This window comes from Macaca mulatta, chromosome 5 (assembly GCF_049350105.2).
Source record: "Macaca mulatta isolate MMU2019108-1 chromosome 5, T2T-MMU8v2.0, whole genome shotgun sequence".
Classification (NCBI taxonomy): Eukaryota; Metazoa; Chordata; class Mammalia; order Primates; family Cercopithecidae; genus Macaca; species Macaca mulatta.
Window position 1 is genome coordinate 62245879 of NC_133410.1, and position 24346 is coordinate 62270224.

The window sequence follows — 24346 nt, forward strand, 5'->3', positions numbered from 1 at the left end:
TTGAACATCAGATTCCAGGTTCTTCAGCCTTTGGACTCTTGGACTTACACCAGTGGTTTTTCAGGGGCTCTTAGGGCTTTGGCCACAGACTGAAGACTGCACTGTCAGCTTCCCTACTTTTGAGGTTTTGAGACTCGCACTGAGCCACTACTGGCTTCCTTGCTCCTCAGCTCGCAGATGGTCTATGGTGGGACTTTGCCTTGTGATTGTGTGAGTCAACTCTCCATATATAAACTCCTTTTCATACATTCCTCTATCCAGTTAGTTCTGTCCTAGAGAACCCTGACTAATACACAACTGCTTCTTCTTTCTTGTGGATAGTCTTGGGTGGGGGTGGGAGAGACCATCTTCTATTAAAAAAAAAAAAATCAAAGGAAGCTAGCCTCCTCTCCCATGTGGCCAGTCAAGAAACAAATCCAAGCTTGGGAAGTTGTGCCCTCTCTTCTGGGACTTTGAATCTTGATTGAGTTATAAAAAGAGAAAAGAAACAGTTGGAGATCCATCATCCATCACACTGGCAGTTGCTGACCTGATAGCTCTTGCTATGAGACTAGGCCATGTTTCCCTTTCTACTCTCTGGAGATTCCTTGATTGCTGCCTCTTTCTATACTAGTTCTCAAGCCTATGATTCTCTTATGTTATTCCCATAAATTACATTTTCCTTAAGTTACAGCAGATTTTCTATTGCTCACAATCAATAAATCTCATAGGTTTTATCTGAGCTCCTCAGAAGTAAAGACCAGATCATTTTCTTGTTTCTAAGACTGTTTTTAAACTCTAAAGAGTTTCTGTGCACTTTACATAGCTCTAGTACTAGGTGAGAACTCAATAAATGTTTGCTAACATGAGTGTATGAGCAGATTTGATAGTTAAAATAACATTTCTGATTATATAGGTCATATACAATCCCCTAACATAACTTAAAATAATAAAATCATGTGCTGAGTTCCATAAGTTAGGAGTAAATGTAATATTACACTCTTTCTGCATAGAACATTATAAACATTTGTGAAAATTTCTCAATAAGCCATTTCTATATATTAAGATATTGGTGATCTTAATAACAATAATACTACTGGTGGGATTGGGTAGGTGGGAGGCAATGTTTGTCATGGGATTGAATATTTCTTATGCCTGCTTTATATCCTCTCTGCCTAATTTTTACTTTAGTCATTGATGCTACAATGGACTTTACAGAGGTATAAACTTGTAACTCCTTACTTCAGCTGTGCCATATTCCCTGCTACATTACTGGCATCTTGGCATGGTTCCCACATGCATATATAACCTGGACCTCAAAAGATTAACAGCCATGGAATGAGTCTTCATTAATAGGGAATAGAAGTCAGTAGGTAATTCTTCAATTCTTCTCCCCCTTGGTCTCTACAAGAGAAAATTCTGAGTGGCAATTCACATGGCTTTTCAGGGGGTTCCAGCAAGACTGAGTCCCAGTAGTCCATAACAGTGATAAGAGAGTCTTTGCTGTGAAAAAATATTTTCATTATTTTCCTGTAACCCACAGTTAAATTTCAGCATAGAGTGATCATTGAAATATACTGAAGAATCAGTCACCATTAATAGCATATGCAGAAATTTTATCCAAAACCACTGGGAGGCTGAGATGGACATACAAACATTCATAAGCATCTGAGTTATTGCTGCTTGACATCAGCATAGCACTCATTGGTCACATTTTTCAGGATGCCAGTCTTAAATTCTCCATAAAGTCACAGTATCTACCTTCTAAGAAAATAAGAAATAATATTTCAAAGGAATACTTCAGGCAAGTTTCAGTGTATTGCCTAAAACTTTTTAATTACAAAAAAAACTGTTTATACCTCCGTAAAGTCCACAGAAACAGAGTATTTTGAAATTCTATGATAATGCACAGAGATAGGGAAGTGACTTCAGCAGAAATGATATGTTGTAACACCAGAGAATACTAGTTATTACCAGTATCCATGCTAGAGGCATCTTGTGGAAATATATAAAAAATACATTTTTGCTTTAACCTTACTCTAGTGAAGGAAAGCATCAAAAAGCCATTATCTGTTATGGTATCCATTCATATTTTTAAAAACAAATAGTGTTAGATGGGCTGAAATGGATCCTGTGGATTAAACACTCTGGCAAACTATGTATGAACTAACTGCCACCAGCAGAAGACTTTTAACTTTTGAGATGTTTAAGACAGAAATTGTAATACATTTCCCCAGGCAATTTTTTGTTCTTAACTTACTGTTTTACATAAAGAGTAAGTCATCTCAATTTTATTTATGATGTTAGAGGACAATGCTTAGAGCATTTCAGTGTATTTACTTATGATTAATGAGCTTAAACTGAATTTTTCATCTAATCCTATATAGCCAACTCTTTGTAATTCAATTCTCCCCACCCCAAATTATGAAACATGTTCTATTATAGTAAGAACTATTTCAGACAGAGCAGATGCTTCCCTCAGTTTCAGGATTTGTAACATGAATGCACACGTATTTCACAGAAAACATATCTTCTAAAGACTTAAAGCAGAAACTGCCCTCAGTATCTCAGTATTTCAGCAAACTGATATTAAGTCAGTTCAGAAGTAAAACAACAAAGACCATTTAAACAGATTTTCATGGAAAGCAACTGAGTTCCTGTTAAATAATCTTTACTCTTTGCACGTTTTTCTTGAGAGCAAGTGTTCTTAACAGAATTCATAGAAGATTTTCAGCATGTTGTGAACTCTCTGAAATGTCATGAAGAATTTGTGTGTATTGATTTATAGTTTCCTCTAGGGAGAGGAGTCCTAGTTTTCAGTAACTTCTTAAAGCATCCACGACAAACAAAAACAGCACAAAACAAACTTTGATTTCTTCAAAGCCAGTTCTTTTTCTTCCATTCCATGATTTAAACTATGGATCTTCTCCATCTGTTTTCAGATAAGGTCAAACATGATTTTTTCCTTACAGTTGTACAATTTATTCTTGAAGACTTTTATTAGGTAACAGCCTGATAATCTTTTTTTCCAAAAGAGAGACAAACAAAGCTTAAGAGGAAAGAATAATAGTTGAGAGGAATTGCTTTAAAGGAAGTGAAAAAGGCCAAGTTTGAAGTCACTCCAGAGATATTTTGTGTCCACACTGGAGAAGCAGAGAAAGCTACAAAACTTATTGATTAGTAATGTGTAACTTTCATAGTACTAAATCACAAAAGAATGTCAAGCCAGGTAAGTCATTAGGAAAGCACCTTTATTAAGTCAACATTTCTCTCCAATAGTAAAAGTTAATATTAACATGCTTTCCCAGAAAAATGCTCATTTCCCTATCATAAATCATACAACAAAGTGGGCATTTTTGAATTACCTTTTAAAATCTCTATATTAAAAAATATAAAGACAGAATGCATAGTAAAAGACAGGTAGCAAATTTTGTAAAATGATGATATTCTGCACCTTTGCCCCAAACACACTAATCTCAAGTACAGCTGCTCTTTCTCCGGTAGCTAATGTAATTTCAGAATGTGATCACCTTGTATGTGGCATTTTATTAAAAACATTTCAAACCTGCAAGAGTAGCTCAGTTTTCAGAATTAATACAAAAGCAAAGAACCCTTTATTCAATAGAAGTTTTATCAAGCATTTTCAAGAAAAAATTAAATTTTTTGACTACTTGTCAGTTTTAACTTCAATATATATGACAATAGTTAGGAGTGATATTTTTGTTTGTTTGTTCTGAAGTCACTGAAATTAAACAATTATTACCGCATTATATCCCAAATGCATTCATTGAACAAATCATCATAATGCCTACTACGTATGAGACACTGCACTAAGTAAGTAATGGTGTCTAAGAGCATGTAATGGTGATAAAGAATAGGCATGATTCCTTAACTGTAAAGTGGACAAAACAGATGGTAAATGAGTAAATAATTTTATCTTGGACAAACATGAATAGTGTAGGAAATCTTAGTAACTACAAGTCAGATATCATAAAGCAAACTGTGATAATAACAGCAACATTCTGTATGCTTATTAAGTGCCAGACATTATACTAAGAGACTGAAAGGTCTTATTGTCCCTAAACTTTACAGAAACCCTGTGAAGTGGGTATATTTGTTGTAGGACACTGTGTCACAAGTGACAGAAATGCAACTCACAAAACCCAGTAATAAGAATGTAGTTAAAATCCAGAAACCACTAGTACCAGGTTCTAGAAGAAATGCTATGAAGTTCCTTACGTGTCTGTCACCTCTCTTCTTCTTTTCAAGTCTCCCTTATTCTTCTTTCTTTGTCTGTAGGTGAATTTCCTCTGGTTCTCTGTGTATATGACAGGAAACAAGACCATTAATAACTCTCAAGTTTTACATCTTAAATTTTTAACACCTATCGAAAGGCTATGCTTTATGAGTTGCAATTCTAATATTCCTAGAAAAGAACCACAGTTGGCCAAAGTTAACTCAGACATCCAACACCAGACCAACAGTGTTCATGGATGGATTCTGTTACATTAAGGAAAGAAGATCTTGAAGTGTCAGTCTTTCTGATTTTACTTTCTTTCACGCACTCTTACCTTTTCTCCAATAAGTAGGAGGAACACGGAAGCATTACCATTTTTCTACAAGAGAAGTGAGAAGAAAAAATACATTTACATTGTTGGTTTGGTTTAGTTGCTGGTTATTTGGCTGGTTGGTTGGTTGGGTTTGTTGTTGTTGTTTCAAATGTTTTCTAACTAGTCTCTTGAGACTTAAAAGAAAATTCCTGAAGGGAGTGGGACAAAGAAATTGCATAACTAAAATTTAAAATTTAAAAAGGGAAGACAATAACCTCAACTCCTATCCCTAGAAGGAAAATTGTTGAAGGTTACCTGGGCTGAGAGAGAAGAAAGGAAATGAAGGGGCCAAAACCTCAGAAGAGGGTAGAATCCTCAGACCTAAAGCATCACAGGGGAGTTAGGGATAAAAGGGAAGAGTTACCATGAAAATATGGCCAATCATCACTAAGTGGCCAGCACCAGGGAGCAGAGTGGAAGCTAGGATAATAGACCGTCCTCACTTTGGCAGAAAAACCATTCAGTGGTTGTTGTCATTGTTGGGCGGATAATAGCTGCCACCATCAGTGGCCTCCACCTCAGCAGTGAATTGTCCAGCATATTAGTATCTGTCTATGCTTCAAGACTTAGCAGAACTTCCATGGGCACTGTCATTATCATTAGGCAGGACACTCATAAGTGCCCCCAAACAGAGCATGGGACATTTGACCCACAACAGACAGCAGTGGTAGGAAAGCGAAAGCCCCAGTACCGGTAATTGGGTAGGCTGGAGAGTGGAAAACTCACTCTTTTTTTTTTTTTAACCACCTTGGCAATTTCCAGGGTAGCCATGTGGATGACAGGTTCGAGGAAGGAAAATTCCAGAAGAATTTGCTATCATGACTTGTAGGGCAGATGCAAAACATAGGAACACGCTAAAATGCAAATATTGCCATTTGACGTGAGACAATTAATTTTTATAAAGTTAAATACTTTCCCAAGATCACATAGTCAGGCAATGCTGAGCCAAAATGCAGATGCAAACCCAGCGAATGCTCTGAACCATGAGGTGACAGCGGCTCAATAACTAGATCCTTGTGGCAGCTTCTTTCATAAACAAAAATGTACACGAGACATTTATGAAAATTTTTAGAATGATAAATCTAACTAATTGTATAACAAATCTAACTGATTCTGGCACTAAGTCTATTTTGGGCTACTATAACAGAATACCTGAGACTGGGTAATTTATAAACACAGAGACTTATTTATTGTTATTCTGGAGGCTGAGGTGTCCAAGATCCAGAGGTCCCCATCTGGAGAGGGCCTTAGTGCTCTCATCCCATGGTGGGAGGTGGAAGAGCAAGAGAGTTTGAGAGAGCAAGAGGAGGTCAAACTCACTTTGGTAACAAACCCACTCCAACGATAATGACATTAATTCATTCATGAAGGCAGAGCCTCTTACAGTAAGGTCCCACCTCTCAATACTATTGTATTGGGAAATTAAGTTTCCATCACATGAACTTTGGGTGACACATTCAAACCATAGCAGGCACCATGCAAAGCAGACCGCTATCTGAGCAGCCCTGGGAACAGATGGGTCTTAAGATACTATGTACAGTATTAGGAAGGGGGGCTGTTTTTGTCTTTGCCTTTTGAAATAAAGTGTAGTTATTATTGCTATCCATTATTGCTCTAAATCAGTATGTCTCAAACTCAGATTGGGGCCTGAGATTATGTTTTGCAAGATTTTATACATGCATGTCTTTATTTTGATGAAAAATCCATTTATATATAGAAAGAGATAAAGACAGAGAGAGCCATTTGGTCCACTAAATCACTAACTTTTAAGGGACAATAGGACAATGGGGCTTCAAAAGCCATAGAAAGCATGTGATCTTAGTCAATCCATACGCATTAGAAAAAAACTTTTGGCCTGCCTCGGTGGCCCAGCACTTTGGGAGACTGAGGCAGGCAGATCACAAAGTCAGGAGATTGAGACCATCCTGGCTAACATGGTGAAACCCCATCTCTACTAAAAATACAAAAAAATTAGCCAGGTGTGGCGGTCCCAGCTACTCAGGAGGCTGAGGCAGGAGAATCACTTGACCCAGGGGGTGGAGATTGCAGTGAGCCAAGATCACACCACTGCACTCCAGCTTGGGTGACAGAGCAAGATTCCATTCCAAAGAAAAACAAACAAAAACAAAAACAAACAAAAAAAATACCTTTTAAAAATCTTAAATAAAATTCATGGTAATTGCTATAAAAATCTTCAAATATAAATCATGATTCTTCTAAGTCATCATTCTAATATTCATCTGTTGTTTGAGTATGGCATATATGTACTAAGTGCAAGTCAGAGAAACTGAATTCAAGTTAACTTAAGCAACTAATGGAAATTTTGGCTCATGTAGCTGTAAAAGATATTTAAAATGTGCTCACTTGCTCTCTCTCTCCCCTCGGCCTTCCCTTTGTCTCTCTCCATCCATCTCTCATGTCTCCCACTCTTTGCAGGGCCTCCTTCTCTTCTACAACATGCATGGATAAAAAGGCCCAAGAAGCTCTGAAGTTGTGATATCACAGCTCATTATTCAAGTGCAAAGAAGGAAATTCTTTCAGCTTTCAAATATTAAATTTTTTATAAAGCTCTTAATCCAAACTGGGTCACATGTCCACCTTTGGACCAATACCTGAGGCAAAGGGATTGGGCACAGCATTGGTCATGTCTCTTTCCTGTGTCTGGCATTCTGTCTCAAGTATTGCAAATGTCACCCCCACAAGAGTCACATGTTTGGTAGGGAATATGAGTAGTGATGGGCCAGTTCCAGCTTGCTGGAGTTGACTGTGTGTATCTTTTGTCCAACTCCAGATGGTGGAAATATTGACACAACAGCAAAAAATCATACACTATAGACCAGGGATGTTTTATTTTCCTGAGAGTAGGTTGTTCAATACTTACCAGAAACTCCTGGATAGGAGCATTTCTCCCTAGGGTTAGAGTCAGGAAGAGAAAAGGTATTGAATAGAGATATCAGTATGCTACTACAAGACACATTTTTTCTCTATAAGTGCAACCAGCAAGTAATATTTATAAAACTAGCAGATGTATCAATCTTTACAGTGATTTTTCATGAACAGAAAGCTGAGATAATGAGGTCTTTTAAAGGTTTTCCCTGTGTTCAGACTACATAAAGCAGAGTTTTGAGATTGTTTTTTACATAGCATCTATTCATCTCACTAGTGTTCAAACATGGAAAAATAATGTTCCCAGAAAATAATATGCTCCCAAAAGGGAAAAAAGTTATCTATATTCAGATAATTTTGTAAAAACATTTTCTGTATACCATGGTATCTCACTTGAAGTACAGTCATTATTAGTCTTTCCATGGGTCATTTACGGAATGATAACATGTTTGAATTTTTTTTTGCCAAGAAAAGAATCATATCCTGATACACACAACCCATGGGGAATAAAGATACATTTTGAAAAATTCCTTTAAAACTCTTTCAAATATCCACATGCTATACAAAAGAATTCCTTTTACAAATATTATTTGAACATCATCTACGTACAAGTCTCTAGTTTCATCTTAATGCAAGACTAAAAGTAAACAAACTCCAATGATTCTCTTTCAGTGCTGATTTTTCTAAGATTTGTTGAAAGTTCTTCATACAATGGCTTATGATCATGGATTAGGCTGTTTAATTGAGCCTATTTTTTTGGATAGTCATATAATGCAGCGTCTACTGTTTTTGTTTGAAAGGATTTTTACTTTTTATTTTACAGAGAGAAGCTTCCCTTTGTCAAATTTATATGTAATTTCACTTCTTGCACAAATATTAGTAATAGTTATGAAATAGCTTATATTAACAGAGCAAACATTTATTGAACATTTACGAACTTGCTAGATATTGTGCTAAGCACTTTACTTTTATCATATTACTTAATCCATAGAACAGCCCTATAAGACAGGAAAACTTAGCCCCATTTACTATAGGAGGGCATTGAGAAATAAAGAAGATAAATAGGTTTCTCAAGGTCACATAACAATTGAATAGCACTTCCAGGAATCAAAGCCTAGGGTGATGCCAATATCCATGCACCCAAATGCCTGTATATACTAGCTGCAATGTCAGGCACTAAGGTGCTCTCACATATATTTCCCATTCAGTTCCAATGCACAAAGTATCTGTTATTCTTCTCCATTACAGAAGATATTACCAAGGCTCAAAAACATTTAAGAAATATGTCTAAATTTCTAAAGCAACAGATAATAACTGCCAGAGGTAAAAGTCAAATACAAGCCTGACTGACTCCTTGAGCAGGGCTTTTTCTACTACACTATGCACCTATTAACAGAGTCAAATTATTTGAATATGTTATAAGTTTAATTATTTAAAAATTTCAAGGGAATAGCCTTAAATTATTACTGTAATTATGTTTGGCCATATTAAAGTATGGCATTTGTTCAGATTGTTAATTCAATTACATTTGGGTGTAACAATATAGAGTATGCACTAGAGTGAATCACAGATGGCCAGCAATTTGTGGGAAGATGTCAGGGGGGACATCTATATGATAGAAATCGTAATTTAACAACAGACTGTATAAATAGAAAGAGTTGAATAAACAAATCCAGGTGGCACTGTGCCAACCAGTCAGAACTTAGGGAAAATAGATAAAACAAGGTAGGCAGGATCTAGAATCATTCATATACTTTAGTAACAATAGTTAAGAACATACCAAGCTGAGTTAAGGATCTGTCAAAGTCACACTAAACAAACTCAACCCTTAGTCACCCCAGCCCTAGTACCAACTCCTTATTGTAATAGCCCCATAATGAGAAAACCACATGCAAATGAAATAAACATTTATTAGAGACAGAGTCAGAAATATCTGTTCCTTCCACTTTGAGGTAAGTGAGATCCAGGCAGGATTTAGGGGGCGGTTTGCCATGGAGAAGAAGAATGATATTATAAAGTTAAAGGGTATGACAAGTATAAGAGTTACCTAGAACCTCTGCATCAAAGGGAGGGAAATAGACCTTATGAGTCCTGCCAAGTTGTTGCTTCCCAAGCTGACTTCAATGTTGGAAAATACGAGTAATAAATCATGTAGATGTCCTTATTATCTTGCCACACATAATCATTGATGCTTGGAAGGAAATCCTACAAGTCAGAAACCATGGTCTGGGATGAATACTTGGAAAGGTATACCATCTTCCTCTTAGCAGAATCAATATCATGAAGATGTCAATTTTCAACTTGCTTGGGAAAGCAAATACAGCACTCTCCTTTAAGTTTGGAGATACAAAGAGAGCCAACAACTTGGTCACTTTTAAGCACCTCTAGTTCTGAAAATAACAGAGGAAACTTAAAGAAAATTATCTAGTAGAACAAAGGTAATTGATTAAGTAGAGTCCCTGAACATATGTTGGGAAGAAGCTTAACTAACAGTAAATCTCATTTCTCACTAGAAATTTTACAATCAAAGAGAGGGTATGGTAGTTTGGCTTTGGTTGGGGGAGGAGGTTGTTGGGAAAGTGTTTGAGGAGGTGGGCAGAGGGAGCCTCTACTAATGGCAACAGGCTTAGAAATAGACCATGAAAATTTCAAGATCTACATTTAGATGTCGTGTATACCAGCAGACTTGTGGGCTAAGAAACCTGGAACTTGTGCTTGCTGTTTGGAATAATAAGCAAAGCTGGGAAGTTTTCCTAGACTCCTAAGCTAGAAGAGAGATAAGGTAATAGCTCTTCCTGCATTTTGCTATCAGGTTTATCTTCTCTCACTAGATTGTGAGCCCCTCGCTAATAAAAGGTCTCCTAACACAGCAGGTGCTAAACAAATATTTATTGGTTAGAACTATTGAAATATATTAGCTTACTTGTCTTGTCCTAGCTAATCTTAAAATTGCCCACTTCAGAAAAGAAATGACATGCCTCTGTGGAGCTCTATGTAGACATTCCCTTCTGCTTTAGACCCAAACTAGTTTAAAATCTGATCATCTTAGTTTTTAAATAACTTTTTTCTTGGGAAACTGTTGCCTGTTTGAGCTACCCAGTTTGTTTCTGTCCTATTTATCTTGCCTCTAACTCTGGATGGACAGTCAGAGTCCCACAGTGAGGACGCCATTCCACACAAGATGTATGGAATCAACATGGTCCAAGCTGCCCTTGGACAGAAACATGAAGTCATTGAAATGTGACTTTGCCTTCTTCCTATGTCATTTATCAATGACCTTGATCAAGAAAACATTTTATACATTTTCTTGTAATCATTACACTCATGTGAGTCTTTTGGGATCATACTTTAAGTTCACTTACTTATTTCCTAATATCCCTACTGAGGTTGCTGTGAGACTAGTCTACAGGTCAGCATGACTACCTCCATGACTGAGGGAGGGAACGACAAACTCAAATCATTAAGAAGACAGAACATGAAAGTAGGTTAAACCACAGGTACCCACGCCTGGAGCTATGTTTTTTTGCCAGAATAGGATCTTGAGGGAGATAGGAGAACCATCTAATTGAAAGATAACAGATAAAATGGAGCCTGATAATAGGTTAATGACCTTATAGTGCATACTGTGTGAAAAGGCAGCAGAGGTCACACTTCATTTGGGTCTCTACTCATTTGCTCCCCAACAAAGAAGCTTTCTCTGACCCTGTTACTAAAACACTACACCTCCCCTTGCCAATCTCAGCTTCCTTATCCTGTTTTTTGTAGATATCCCTCATGGATTATTGAGTAAGGGCCAGACTCTGACTCCACGCTGTTTAGATTGAATCACAGCTTCATGATGATCACTCTGATCTTATGACAAGCTATTCTAAGAAGCAGTAAGATTGGAATTTATAACAATTAATCTTAGCATCCAATCTTAAATATGTGTAATTGGTCCGATTGTATAATTCTGAAACAGAGTCTATTCTTAAAACCTCCCATGAGTAAGAAGAGACATGGGAAGAGTGAACTGGTTATATACACATATAACAATTCACTCGTTTAGCAAATATTTATCAAGTGTCCACCATGTGCAAGGCATCCCTGGGCTCCTTGAAAGTTGTTCAAGAGGGGATAAAGACTTCTCTCAGCCACTCTTGTGGGAAGAAGTAGAAGGGGACAGTGAAGTTCTAACTTCTGAGTTAAGGTTTAAAGCCCCTATCTAATCACAGAAGTTTCCTAACTCTGAAAATAGGAACGGTGCCTTGCTGATCATCTTGCTTTTTCTTTCTCAATAAGGTGTCTACTTTCTGAATGCACATGTGTGTGCACACATGCACAGACACACGCACGCACACACACCCCCACACCCACAATCTTTATTCCTGAATAACCTGGATTCTAGAATCAGAAGGAGAAAAACATTAGCAACCCACAATGTTAATAGTTCCAATTACTAAAATTAATTGATTTGAATACTTCTCTAATTTTACTTTAATTTGTTCTACATATAAGTTATAAAGATGGAAAAATTGCACTCAACTAAGAGATCACAAGCAGATGTGAGACAGGGAGATAAGCAGGACTCTTCTCTCCTGGGATTGTGATAACGTTTCTCCATGTTTTCTACAGATATGAAAAGAAGTGGGTCAACAGTGTGGAAAGGGAATTTTCTCTCAATTTACATATTCTATATGTGAATCATGCCTTTGCAGGCCTTTCTCTGTGGTTTGATGTGGTATCTCAGATCATGTTGGTATAATATTTGTAAAATTAAAGAGTGGTCACATTATTTTCACTGAGCATGCAAGTATTACAGACCCCCAAACAAATACATTATTTCTAAAATATTAAAAGAAACACATTCTGAGGCAGTTTCCATTACAAATAATCGTGAACTTCTGTTAATGTAACACAGACCAAAATTCACTGTAGACTATAAATAACAGAACTTAATTGCTATAATTTAAAAACATGAGGAAATTTCCTGAGCAGTGACATTAGCAAAATGGCAGAATAAAACATCCCAGCCTTTGTCCTCCATACAAATAATAATTTGGCAACTATCCACAGACAAAAGTACCTATGCAGGAGTTTGTGGACACAGGTAGGAGCTTGTAACACCCCAGTGAACCCAAGACTGAGAAGAGGTGCCTTAAGAAAGCAGGCCAGTACTCCAGTAGTGGGTCTATCGTTATAGACCCTACTACAGATCTGAAAACAGATCTAGTTAGAGGAATGAAAAGAAAAAAGAGTGAAGGAAGTCTACAAGTCTTATGGGACACCATCAATCAAACTAATGTATGTATTGTGAAAATCCAAAAATGAGAAGAGAGAAAGACTATGACAGAAAGTGTATTTAAAGAAATAATGGTTTAAAACAGCCGAAATCTAAAGAGAAAAAATGGGCATTCAAATTCATTCCCCTGTGGAAATGCCTTCAGCTCTGCTTGTTTGTGGCCCCAGAGGAAGGCTCTTCTGGGAAAGGTCCTGGCAAGAACCATATTCACCTATGCCCCTAGTAACAGGCCTGCTGACAGTAGACCCAACTGCAGATACAAGAAGCAACAGCATGACCCAACTTTATCCCCACTTGACCACAGTTCAGAGGTAGTCCTGTCCATCTGGGGACACTTCAGTAAAAGATCTGAACAAGTCAATGAATTCTGGAAGAAGTAACTGCTCCTTAAAATGCACAAACACAAACATAAGCCTACAAGGATCACAAAGAATCAGGCTATCATAATATCACCAAAGGAAACTAATGAAGCTCTGGTAACCAACCTTAAATCAATGTAGAGCCATAAACTTCTTGACAGAGAATTCAAAATAATCATTTGAGAGAAGCTCAATGAACTGCAAGATAACATAGGTAGACAATTCAATGAAATCAGGAAAGCAAGACATGAACAAAATGAGTTCATTAAGAAATACAAACAGTAAAAAAGAGAGAAACTGAAATCTTGAGGATAAAGGTTATAATGACTGAACTGAAAACCTCAATAGAGAATCTCAATAGCAGACTCAATAAAGCAGAAGAAAGAATCAGCAAAATCAAAGACAGGTTATTTGAAATTATCCAGTTAGAGAAATCAAAAGAAAAAAGAATGAAGTAAGCCTACAAGTCTTATGGGACACTATCAACCAAACTAATATATACATTATGAAAATCCAAAAAGGAGAAGAGAGAAAGAATGTGACAGAATGTGTATTTAAGGAAATAATGCTTTTAAAATGGCCCAAATCTAAAGACAGAAAATGGACATTCAAATTCAGGAAGCCTAAAGACACCTAGAAAGGTGGAACCCAAAAGAGGTTTACAGTGAGACATACTGTAATTAAATTGTCAAAAGTGAAAAATAAGAGAGAGAGAGAGAGAATTTTGAAAGTAGAAAGAGATCAACTTATCACACACAAGGGAAGCTTCCTAAAGGTATAAGTGAATTCCACAACAGAAACCTTGCAAGCTAGGAGAGGGTAAGCTGATACTCAAAATACTAAAAGAATAAACTGCTAATTAAGAATACTTTACCCAGCAAATATATCCTTTAGAAATGAGGGAGACATAAAGACATTCTCAAACAAAAACTATAGGAATCCATCATGACTAGACATGCCTTACAACAAGTGCTAGAGGAAACACTTCAAGTTAGAATAAAAATATGCTAAAGAGCAACACAGAAACATATGAAAGTAAAAATCTCACTCTTAAAGGTAAATATAAAGGCAAACACAGAATATCGTAATGCTGTAATGGTGGCATGTAAGTCATGTTTAACACTAGTATTTAAATTACAAAACATAAGTAGGTGCTAATAACTATAACCACAGAAAATTTTTAATAGAACACCACATAGAAAGAAGTCAAGTCTAACATGAATTATATAACAGGGAGGAAGAAGTATAGAGCTTCTGTATGAGATTGATATTAAGTTATCAACTTAAAATCGACAGTTACAATTATAAAATGTTTGCTAAAAGTCTCATGTTAACCGCAAAAAAAAAAAAAGTAGATACATCAAAGATAAAGAGAAAAGAACCAAGCACACTGCTATTTTAAAAAATTCATCAAAACACAAAGAAAGGAACTAAGAGAAGAGGGGAACAAGAGAAGTACAAAAAACACACACAAAAAAACAAAATGGCTTACAAATCAGTAATTACTTTGAATGTAAATAAACGAAACTCCCCAGTATTCCAAGCAATTGGTAGCTAAAAGAAAGTGGGAGTGACTACATTTCTATCAGACAAAATGGACTGTTGGTTAAACAATGTCACAAGAGACAAAGTACAGCATTACTTAATAAAAATCAATTCAAAAGGAAGATAGAACAGTTATAAATATGTATGCATGCAACATCAAAACACCTAATATATAAAACCAAAAATGGTATATATGAAGGGAGAAATAGACAGCAATATAATAATAGTAGGAAGCTTCAATGCCCAACTATTTATAATGGATAAACCATTCAGACTGAAAATTAATAAGGAAATAGCAGAACCGAAAGAACTGAACTATACTATAGACCAAGTGGACCCAACAAGCATATGCAGTACATTCCACTAAACAACAGCAGAATACTCACTTTTCTTAAACGCACATTCTCCAGGCTCAGTCACATGCTAGATCACAAAACAAGTCTCAACAACTTTAAGAAGGTCAAAATTATTCCAAGTATATTTGCAATAATAATGGAGTGAAACCAAAATCAGTAATTAAAAAATGGGAAAATTCACAAATATATGGAAATTAATAAACACACTCTTAAACAACTCGGGTCAAAAAAGAACTCAAAAAGAAAATTATAAAATAACTCAACAAATAAAAATGATGACACAACGTACCAAAAATTACAGAATGCAGCCAGAGTAGTACTATGAAGGAAAATTTATAATGATAAATACCTACATTGAAAAAGAAAATAGATGTCAAATAAATGCCCTAACTTTGACCTCAGGGAACTAGAAAAAGAACAAGAAGCTAACCCTAAAATTAACAGAAGGAAAGAAATAAGATCAGATCAGAAATAAATGAAATAGAAAATAGAGGAAAATTCCAAAAATTGAAAAAAATTAAGCATTGGTTTTTTGAAAAGATAGCAAAATCAGCAAATCCTTAGCTAGACTAAGAAGAAAAAGAGAGAAGACTCAAATAAATAAAATCATAAATGACAGAGGAGATATTATAATTGCACGAATGATCTTAAGGGGCTATAATGAATAATTGTACACCACCAGATTAGATAACCTAAAGAAAAGTGGAGAAATTCCTAGAAACATACTATATTAGGATTTTCCAGACACACACACACACACACCACAGCAATTAATATTAATTGCTTACTTGCCATGATATAGGCAAAACATTAGTTATCAAAGAAATGATACAAACAATAAGAGTGATACCAAGAATGATACCAGGGCAAGCTTTACAGAGGAGGTAGTATTGGATATGGACCTTGATTAAAAGGTAGAATGAAAGGGAAGGATGTGGAGACAGAAAAAAAATGACTCCAGAGCACAGACTGTGGAATTATGAGGCTAGCTTGGCTGAGCAGAAGGTGCATGCAGGTGAGGCAAGTGACCAGAGGGAGAACTTATTGAAAGAAGCAGTTTATAAAGCTCTCTGGAGTGTTCGTATTTATAAAGAAGATTACTAACCCTGGGAAATTAGACTATGACAAACCTAGATTGACATGATATTTTAAAGCAGCAGAACACTCAAATCCTACCATCTAGATCAATTTCTACTTTGACCAACTCTACAACGTCTGTTTACCCTTGACTTACATGGTCATGTGTCACTTAACGACAAGTATAGGTTCTGAGAAATACGTTAGGAGATTTCATTGTTATGTAAACATCATAGATTGTACATACACAAAGCTAGACAATAAAGCACACTACAATCTAGCCTGTATGACTAGACTGCTCTGAGGCTAAAAATCTGTACTGCATGTACTGTACTGAATGGTATCGCTAATTCTAACACAATGGTAAGTATTTGTATATTTAAACACACATTGAAACACAAAAAGGTACAGTAAAAATATAATATAAAAGAAAAAAATGGTGCGCTTATACAGAACACTTACCATGAATGGAGCTTGCAAGACTGGAAGTTGCTGCGGGTGAGTCAGTGAGGGAGTGGTGAGTGAATGTGAAGGCCCAGGGCATAACTGGACACTACCTTAGACTTTATAAACACAATACATTTGGGCTACACTAAATTTATTTTTAAATTTTTCTTTCCTTAATAATACATTAACTTTAGATTACTCTAACTTTTTTTACCTTACAAACTTTTACTTTTTTTTAACTTTTTAACTCTTGTATTAATATTTAGCTTAAAACACAAACACATACAGCTGTACAAAAATATTTTTGTTTTTTATTTCCTTATTTTATAAGCTTTTTTCTATTTTTAAATTATTTTACTTTTTAAACTTTTTTGTTAAAAACAAAAACACAAAGGCACACATCAGCTTTGACCTACACAGGGTAGGATCATCACTGTCACTGTCTTCCACCTCCACCTCTTGTCCCACTAGAAGATCTTTAGGAGCAATAACATACATGAAGCTGTCATCTCCTGTGAAAATGCCTTCTTCTGGAATACCTCCTGAAGGACCTGCCTGAGACTGTTTACAGTTAACTTTTTTAAAAAAATGAATACACTCTAAAATCATGATAAAAAGTATAGTATAGTAAATATATAAACCAATAACATAGCCATTTATTACTATATCAAATATTATGTACTGTACATGACTATAGGTGCTCTACTTTTATATGGCTGGCAGCACAGTACACCAGCATCACCACAAACACGTGAGTAATGTGTTGTGCTATGACTTTACTACAGCTACAATATCACTAGGAAATAGGAATTTTTCAGCTCCATTGTAATCCTATGGGAACACCACCATATACGGGTCCACTTGGCAATAGTAAGTGGTCGATAAATAAATGCTGAATTAATTTTGAATAAATTCTCTATGTATAGTTTCTTTGGAGTTACAATTCTATATCACACTGTTTTATCCTTGCAACCTTCTCTTGTGACATATTAAAATATAAACTAATATGTTTATATTTTTTAACTTTGAATTTGAATATTGTAACAACTTTCTGTCATCTCTTGAAATAGTTGGAATAACCCTGAATCACAATGTCAGGGGTGGGAGATCACAGCCACATGTAGTTATGCCAGAGAGGTTTAAATTTTTACTCTCTTAAAACACTTCTTTTTAAGCCTTCAAAATGAAAGTTTTTTTTAACACTGTGAGAGCTGTGCATGTGAACAGATGTCCTCTGAAAAAACAAAATTTAATCAATATTGGCCAGAGAACAAAAGGGTTTAGACCTGAATGATTTCTACATTTGGCTACTGCATATCAATCACTGGAGACAGCAGCCACTGCTCTGCTGTGGCAGAGAAGAGCTGTACTGATTTCCGTTAGACATGCTTCTGCTAAAATAGATTAATTCTTAGTCATCAGAATCTGATTAAGGCTGAAGCTTAGCAGGCTAATTTTCGGCCTATGGGAATAAAGTCACAGTAATTTTCCAATCATTTAATGGGAAAGAAACCAACAAAGATAAAAGAAAAATACGACACCAGGAGGCTACAAATGTTAAATATTTCCTGCCTGTCTGGCCCATTAAACATCATCTGGGTAGGGTTTACTTTTACAAGGCATAATTTCCCTAATAATTAAGAGTGGGAAGGTTCTCACAGTGCTTAGTTTACTATTTAGAAAAACGTCACTAGCACAAGGCTAATTAAACCTTTGCTTTTCATCATAGTATAGTTGTAATACTTCCCCGCGATTTGAAGCAACGGTCTTGGACTGTATTTTACTTCCAAAAAATCCAGGTACTTTGAAGCAAACAGTTATCAGAAAGGAATAATTTCCAATGAAAACTAGATTTATTTAAAGTAGTAATTGGTGGCTTTTATTCACTTTGTTTTTTACATTGAAATGGCTGTGCCGTACTCCATAACCAACTTGGCTCAAACACACACATATTTATTGAATGTGGGGACTCTGTGAGTAGCGCAATTAAAAGGAGATGTATTAGTTTGTCTTCACACCACTGGACTCACAGTTCAACATGGCTGGGAAGGTCTCACAATTATGATGGAAGGTGAAAGGCACATCTTACATGGCAACAGAAAAGAGAGAGAATGAGAACTAAGTGAAAGGAGTTTCCCTTTATAAAACCATCAGATCCCATGAGACTTATTCACTACCACAAGAACAGTATGGGGGGACCTCCCCCATGTTTTAATTGTCTCCCACCAGGTCCCTCTCACAACACTTTGGAATTATGGGAGCTATAATTCAAGATGAGATTTGGGTGGGGACACAGTCAAACCATATCAGGAGGTAAGTACCAGGTTCTGTGGAAACCCTGTATCTGGAGAAGTTACAGGAGGCTTCCCAAGGACCTCACCATCCAACTGAGCCTTGAAGCAGAAGTAGGAATTTTCCAGGATTATGAACTTCTGGTAAAACCTGGAAGAACATAGTTTCTTCTTGGAACTTCACTATAGGGATTTTTTTCAATAAACTTCTTAATTTTAAATTTACAAAAGAGAAGTTACAAACAATACAGAGACATTCTAGTTTCCCTTAAAGTTAACATCTTACATGACCTTGGTACATTTGTCAAAACAGACAATAACATTTATTATTAACAGACACTCTGTATTTCACCAATTTTCTCACTAATGTTGCAGGATTTAATTCAGGACACTACATTGAATTTAGTGGTCAGTTCTCCTTAGTCTCTTCTAATCTTTGACAATGTCTCAGTTTTTTCTTTTTTTCATGACCCTGACAATTTTGAAGAATGCTGGTCAGGCAGTGTCTTAGTCAATTTGAGCTGCTATAACAAAATGCCTTAGACTGTGTAATTTATAAACAATAAAGTTCTTGAGGCTAGGAAGTCCAGGATCAAGGCACCAGCAGATTTGGTGCCTGATGAGTGTCTACTTTCTCACAGATGGCATCTCACTTGGTAGAAGGAGGGAACAAGTTCCCTTGAGCCTCATTTACAAGAACACTAATCTCATTCATGAGGGCTCTGCCCTCAAGACCTGGTCACCTCCCAAAGGCCCTACCTCTTAATATTATTAAGAGGTAGAGATTATGTTTCAATAATATGAATTTTGGGGGGATGCAAACATTCAGACCATAGCAGGCAGTTTGTAAAACATCCTCCAATTTAGATTTGTCTGAGGTTTTCTCATAATTAAATTGAAATTATGAGATTTGGGAAACAACATCACAGAAGTGTCCTTCACATTGCATCAAATCAGAGTGTATTAGTCTGTTTTCAAACTGCTGATAAAGACAAGGTAATTTACAAAATAAAGAGATTTATCGGACTTACAGTTCTACGTGGGTGGGGAGGTATCACAATCATGTGGGAAGGCAAGAAGGAGCAAGTCACATCTTATGTGGATGGCAGCAGGCAAAGAAAGAACTTGTGCAGGGAAACTCCCATTTTTAAAACTATCAGATCTTGTGAGACCCATTCACTATCACAAGAACAGTACAGGAAAGATCCATCCCCATGATTCAGTCATCTTCCACCAGGTCCCTCCCACACATGTGGGAATTGTGGGAGCTACAAGATGAGATTTGGGTAGGGACACAGAGCCAAATCATATTACACGGCTACATGATATCAACATGACATATCCCTGTTGATGTTAACTTTGATCACTTGGTTAAGGTAATGTCTGAGAGGTACAGTAAAGTTATTTTTTCCTTTCCAAATTCTATCCTTTGGAAAGAAGTCAATAAGTCCAGCCCACACTCATTGGGAGAAGAATTAAGCTCGGCTTCCCAGGTCAGGGATTATCTACATATATTCTTTAGAATTATTTTGTAAGGGAGATTTATCCCTTCTCCCCTATTTATTTATCCAGTCATATATTTATATCAATTTGTTCTTATGTAGATTTATCTAACACTTTTTGTATTGGACAACAACTTTATTATTTATTTTGCTGCTCAAATTTTTCCACCTTTGGCCAGCAGGAGCTCTTTAGCTTACTGCCTGTGTTCTTTTAATATCTTCTGTATTTTTATCCTTTTAACACTTTTTTTGCATTTTGACACTACAAGATGCTCCAGGATCATCTTGTATCATCCATAACTACTCCTAGAACCAGCTATTTCCTGGTTCATTTTATTGGAGAAAAGGATTAGAAACCAAGATATGACTACTGAGTATGTGGTTTTGTGTATTTATATGTTGAGATAAAACACAAGGATGAAGAAAAGAGAAGAGATGGCAGCAAATAAAATAATGTAAGCTGGAAAGTAGTGAGCCAACTAGAAATTGGTTCAACAGATTGAGAAAAAGAAAAGGTAAACCAGCAGTGGTGAAAATAGAGAAGCAAGCCAATTGGTGCCACAGAACTCCAGAAAGTCTTGGAATTGAGGGAATGAGCTACCTCTGAGAGTGGGGATATGACTGGGCCGAAAAGAGAGTGGGTAAAAGTCTATGCAAGGAAATATCATATTTCCTTCCCACATGATGTATACCCAATATGGTTTGGCTGTGTTCCCACCCAAATCTCATCTTGAATTGTAACTCCCACAATTCCCACGTGTCATGGGAGGAACCTGGTGGGAGGTGATTGAATCATGGGAGCGGGTCTTTCCTGTGCTGTTCTGATAGTGAATAAGTCTCATGAGATCTGATGGTTTTAAAAACAGGAGTTTCCCCACACAAGCTCTCTCCTCTTGTCTGCCACCATGTGAGACATGTCTTTCACCTTCCACCATGATTGTGAGGCCTTTCCAGCCACATGGAACTGTAAGTCCATTAACCTTCTTTCTTTTGTAAATTGACAGTCTCAGGTATGTTTATTAGCAGTGTGAAAATGGACTAATATAATACCCAGCCTACTCTTCCTCCCCAGACAAGCACAAGACTGAGGCTTTATGTTCCAGAGAAGTTCAACCAGAAGGACTCTGGAATTGGGAAGAGTAGGCTCAGTTGAGGAGAATTAAATGAAACATTCTATATGAAATAGTGAAACATCTTAGCTCACTTCTTTCATTTATTTCTGAGAGCACTGTCAACCAGGTTAAGGATTCCTCTCTGAATAAATTGACTAGACCAAGAGAAAGTCTCACAGGTGATGAGAGTTGGAGTTTCAAAATAAATAACCCAATCAATCTACCTTACAATGGAACCCACAGGTCAAAAACACCAATCCTTGCATACAAATTTGCAGTAATAACTATTCTCATTTTTTTGGTTAAAAGTATCATACATAAATAATGTATATAATGCACATGAACACACATATACATGTATTATATGTATGTGTATATATATATGAGATATATAAAATATATCTTAAAAATAACTGTAAAATATTCTGTAGCTAATTGCCAGTACCATAGAAGGAAAACACTGATTCATATTCCATTCCTCCTAGGGATAGCCATAATCCTGATTTGTAGGCTTTTTTTTTTTTTTTACCATTATACAAAATATATATGCATCCTTAAAATGATAGTTTATTTTGCCTGTTTTTAAATTTTTATACACAGATTTATACTGGATGTATTACTTGTAACTTGCTTTTTTACTTTAACATAATTTGAGAGATTAATTCATGTTAATGCATGTACTTGAAGTTTGTTCATCTCCATTTCTCTATATAATATATCTATCTATTTTAATATTGTTAGAAATTTGCTTTGTTTCCAATTGGGGATTATCATAGATAATACTGGCATGAACATTCCTGCAGATGTGTCCCTGTACACACAAGCACACCTCTTTTTATGGATATATAGCTAGGAGTAGGATTGCTGTCTGATTTATAGATTTGACACAACTACAATTTCAAAATTTCAGCAACTTTTAAAGAAATTGATATGCTTATTCTAAAATATGCATGGAAATTCAAAGGCATGAGTACAGCCTAGTTTTGAAAATAATAAGAGTTGATAAACTTGCAGCATCTGATTTTAAGGCATTCTAAAAGTACAATAATTAAGATGGTGTGCTATTTATGTCAAAATAGACAAATAGATCAATCAAACAGAATAAAGAACACAGTAAAATATCCACACATATATTGTCAACTGATTTCCAGCAAAAGTATAAAGCAATTTCACGGAGGAAGAATAGTCTTTTTTATATATAGTGCTAGAACAATTTATTATCTACATGCAAAATAAGGAACCTTGATTCTTTCCTTATACCATATACCTGCTTCTTGAAATAGAGCATGGAACTAACTATAAGAACTAAAATTGTAAAACTTCTAAAATCTTAGTGGTCTGGTATTTGGTATATATTTCTTTTTGTTGTTGTTATTTTGCTTTTTAAAAAATAAATTTTATTGTGTATATTTACAATATATAACATGATATACGGGACACATATAGGTAGTAAAATGGTTACTATAGTGATGAAAATAACATATACGTCATCTCACTTAGTTACCAATTTCTTTGTTTCTGTGACAAGAGCAGCTACAGTCTACTCAATTAGCATAAATCTCACATACAGTAAAATTTTATTACTTATAATTCCCATATTGTGCATTAGATATCTAAACTTGTTTATACTACATGTTTGCTGCTTTGTATCTTCTGATCTATGTCTCATTTCCTCCTCCTGCTCCCCAGCTCCTGGTAACCACTGTTTTGTTCTCTGTCTCTGTATATTTGACTTTTTTTTAGATTCCACATATAAGTGAAGTTATGCAATATTCTTTTTCTGTGCCTGGCTTATTTCACTTGGCGTAATTTCCTCCAAGCTCATCCATGTTGTAGAAAATGGAAAATTTCATTCTTTATTAAGGCTGAATAATATTTCAGTATGTATTTGCACCACAGTTTCTTTATTTGTTCATCTATCGACAGACAGTTTGGTTGTTTCTATATCTTTGCTATTATGAATAATGCTGAAATGAACATGGGACTGCAGATATCTTCCTTTTGGTATAGCTTGGAAGAGGAATTGATGGATCATATGGCAGTTCTACTTTTTATTTATTTAGAAACTTCCATACTGTTTTCCATAATGCCTGTACCAATATAATGTCTATTCCCATCAACAATGTAGCAAATTTCTCTGCCTCCACATCCTCACCAACATTTAACTTCTAACTTTTTGATAGTAGCCATCCTAATGGATGTGAGATGGTATCTTATGGTGGTTTTGATTTGCATTTCCCTGATTATTAATGATGTTGAACACATTTTCATATACCTGTTGTTCCATTAGTATGTCTCCTTTGGGGAAATATCTATTCAAGTCTTTTGCTCATTTTTAAATAAAGTTATTTGTTTTTCCACTCTTCAGTTGTATGAGCCCTTCATAAATTTTCAATTTTAACCCCATAACAGATATATAGTTTTCAAATAATTTTTGTCAAGCTATAGACTTCCATTTCATTTTGTTGATTGTTTCCTTTGTTGTGCAAAAGCTTTTTGGTTTTATGTAGTCCCATTTATTTATTTGTGCCTTTATGGCCTATGCTTTTGGTGTGACATTTAAAATATTATTGCCAAGGCCGATGTCCAGGAGCTTTTTCCCTATGTTCTCTTTCAGGAATTCTATAGTTTCTGACTTTATATTTGAGGATTTTGTCCATTTTGAATTGATTTTTGTGTATGGTGCAAGATAAAAGTCTAATTTCATTCTTTTGTATGTGGAAATTTAGTTTTCCTAGCACTATTTATCGAAGACTCTCCCTTCTCCATCATGTCCTCTTGCATGCCCTTGATAAAAAGTGGTTGACCATCAGTGCTTGGATTGATTTCTGAGCTCTCTACTCTATTTTACTGGTCTATGTATCTGTTTTTATGCCAGAGCCATACTGTTTTGGTTAATAT

At 35.8% G+C, this 24346-nt stretch overlaps 1 long non-coding RNA gene across 1 annotated transcript in view; it reads right to left on the minus strand.

Moving 5' to 3' along the window:
* Positions 1–3300: 3300 nt before the first annotated feature.
* LOC144341164 (uncharacterized) overlaps positions 3301–24346 on the minus strand; it is a 49432-nt gene continuing 28386 nt past the window's right edge. The window contains exons 2-3 of the long non-coding RNA XR_013417941.1: positions 4551–4595; positions 3301–4297 (exon numbers count right to left, since the gene is read on the minus strand). This is a non-coding gene — a long non-coding RNA (uncharacterized LOC144341164). The remainder of the gene's footprint in view (positions 4298–4550; positions 4596–24346) is intronic.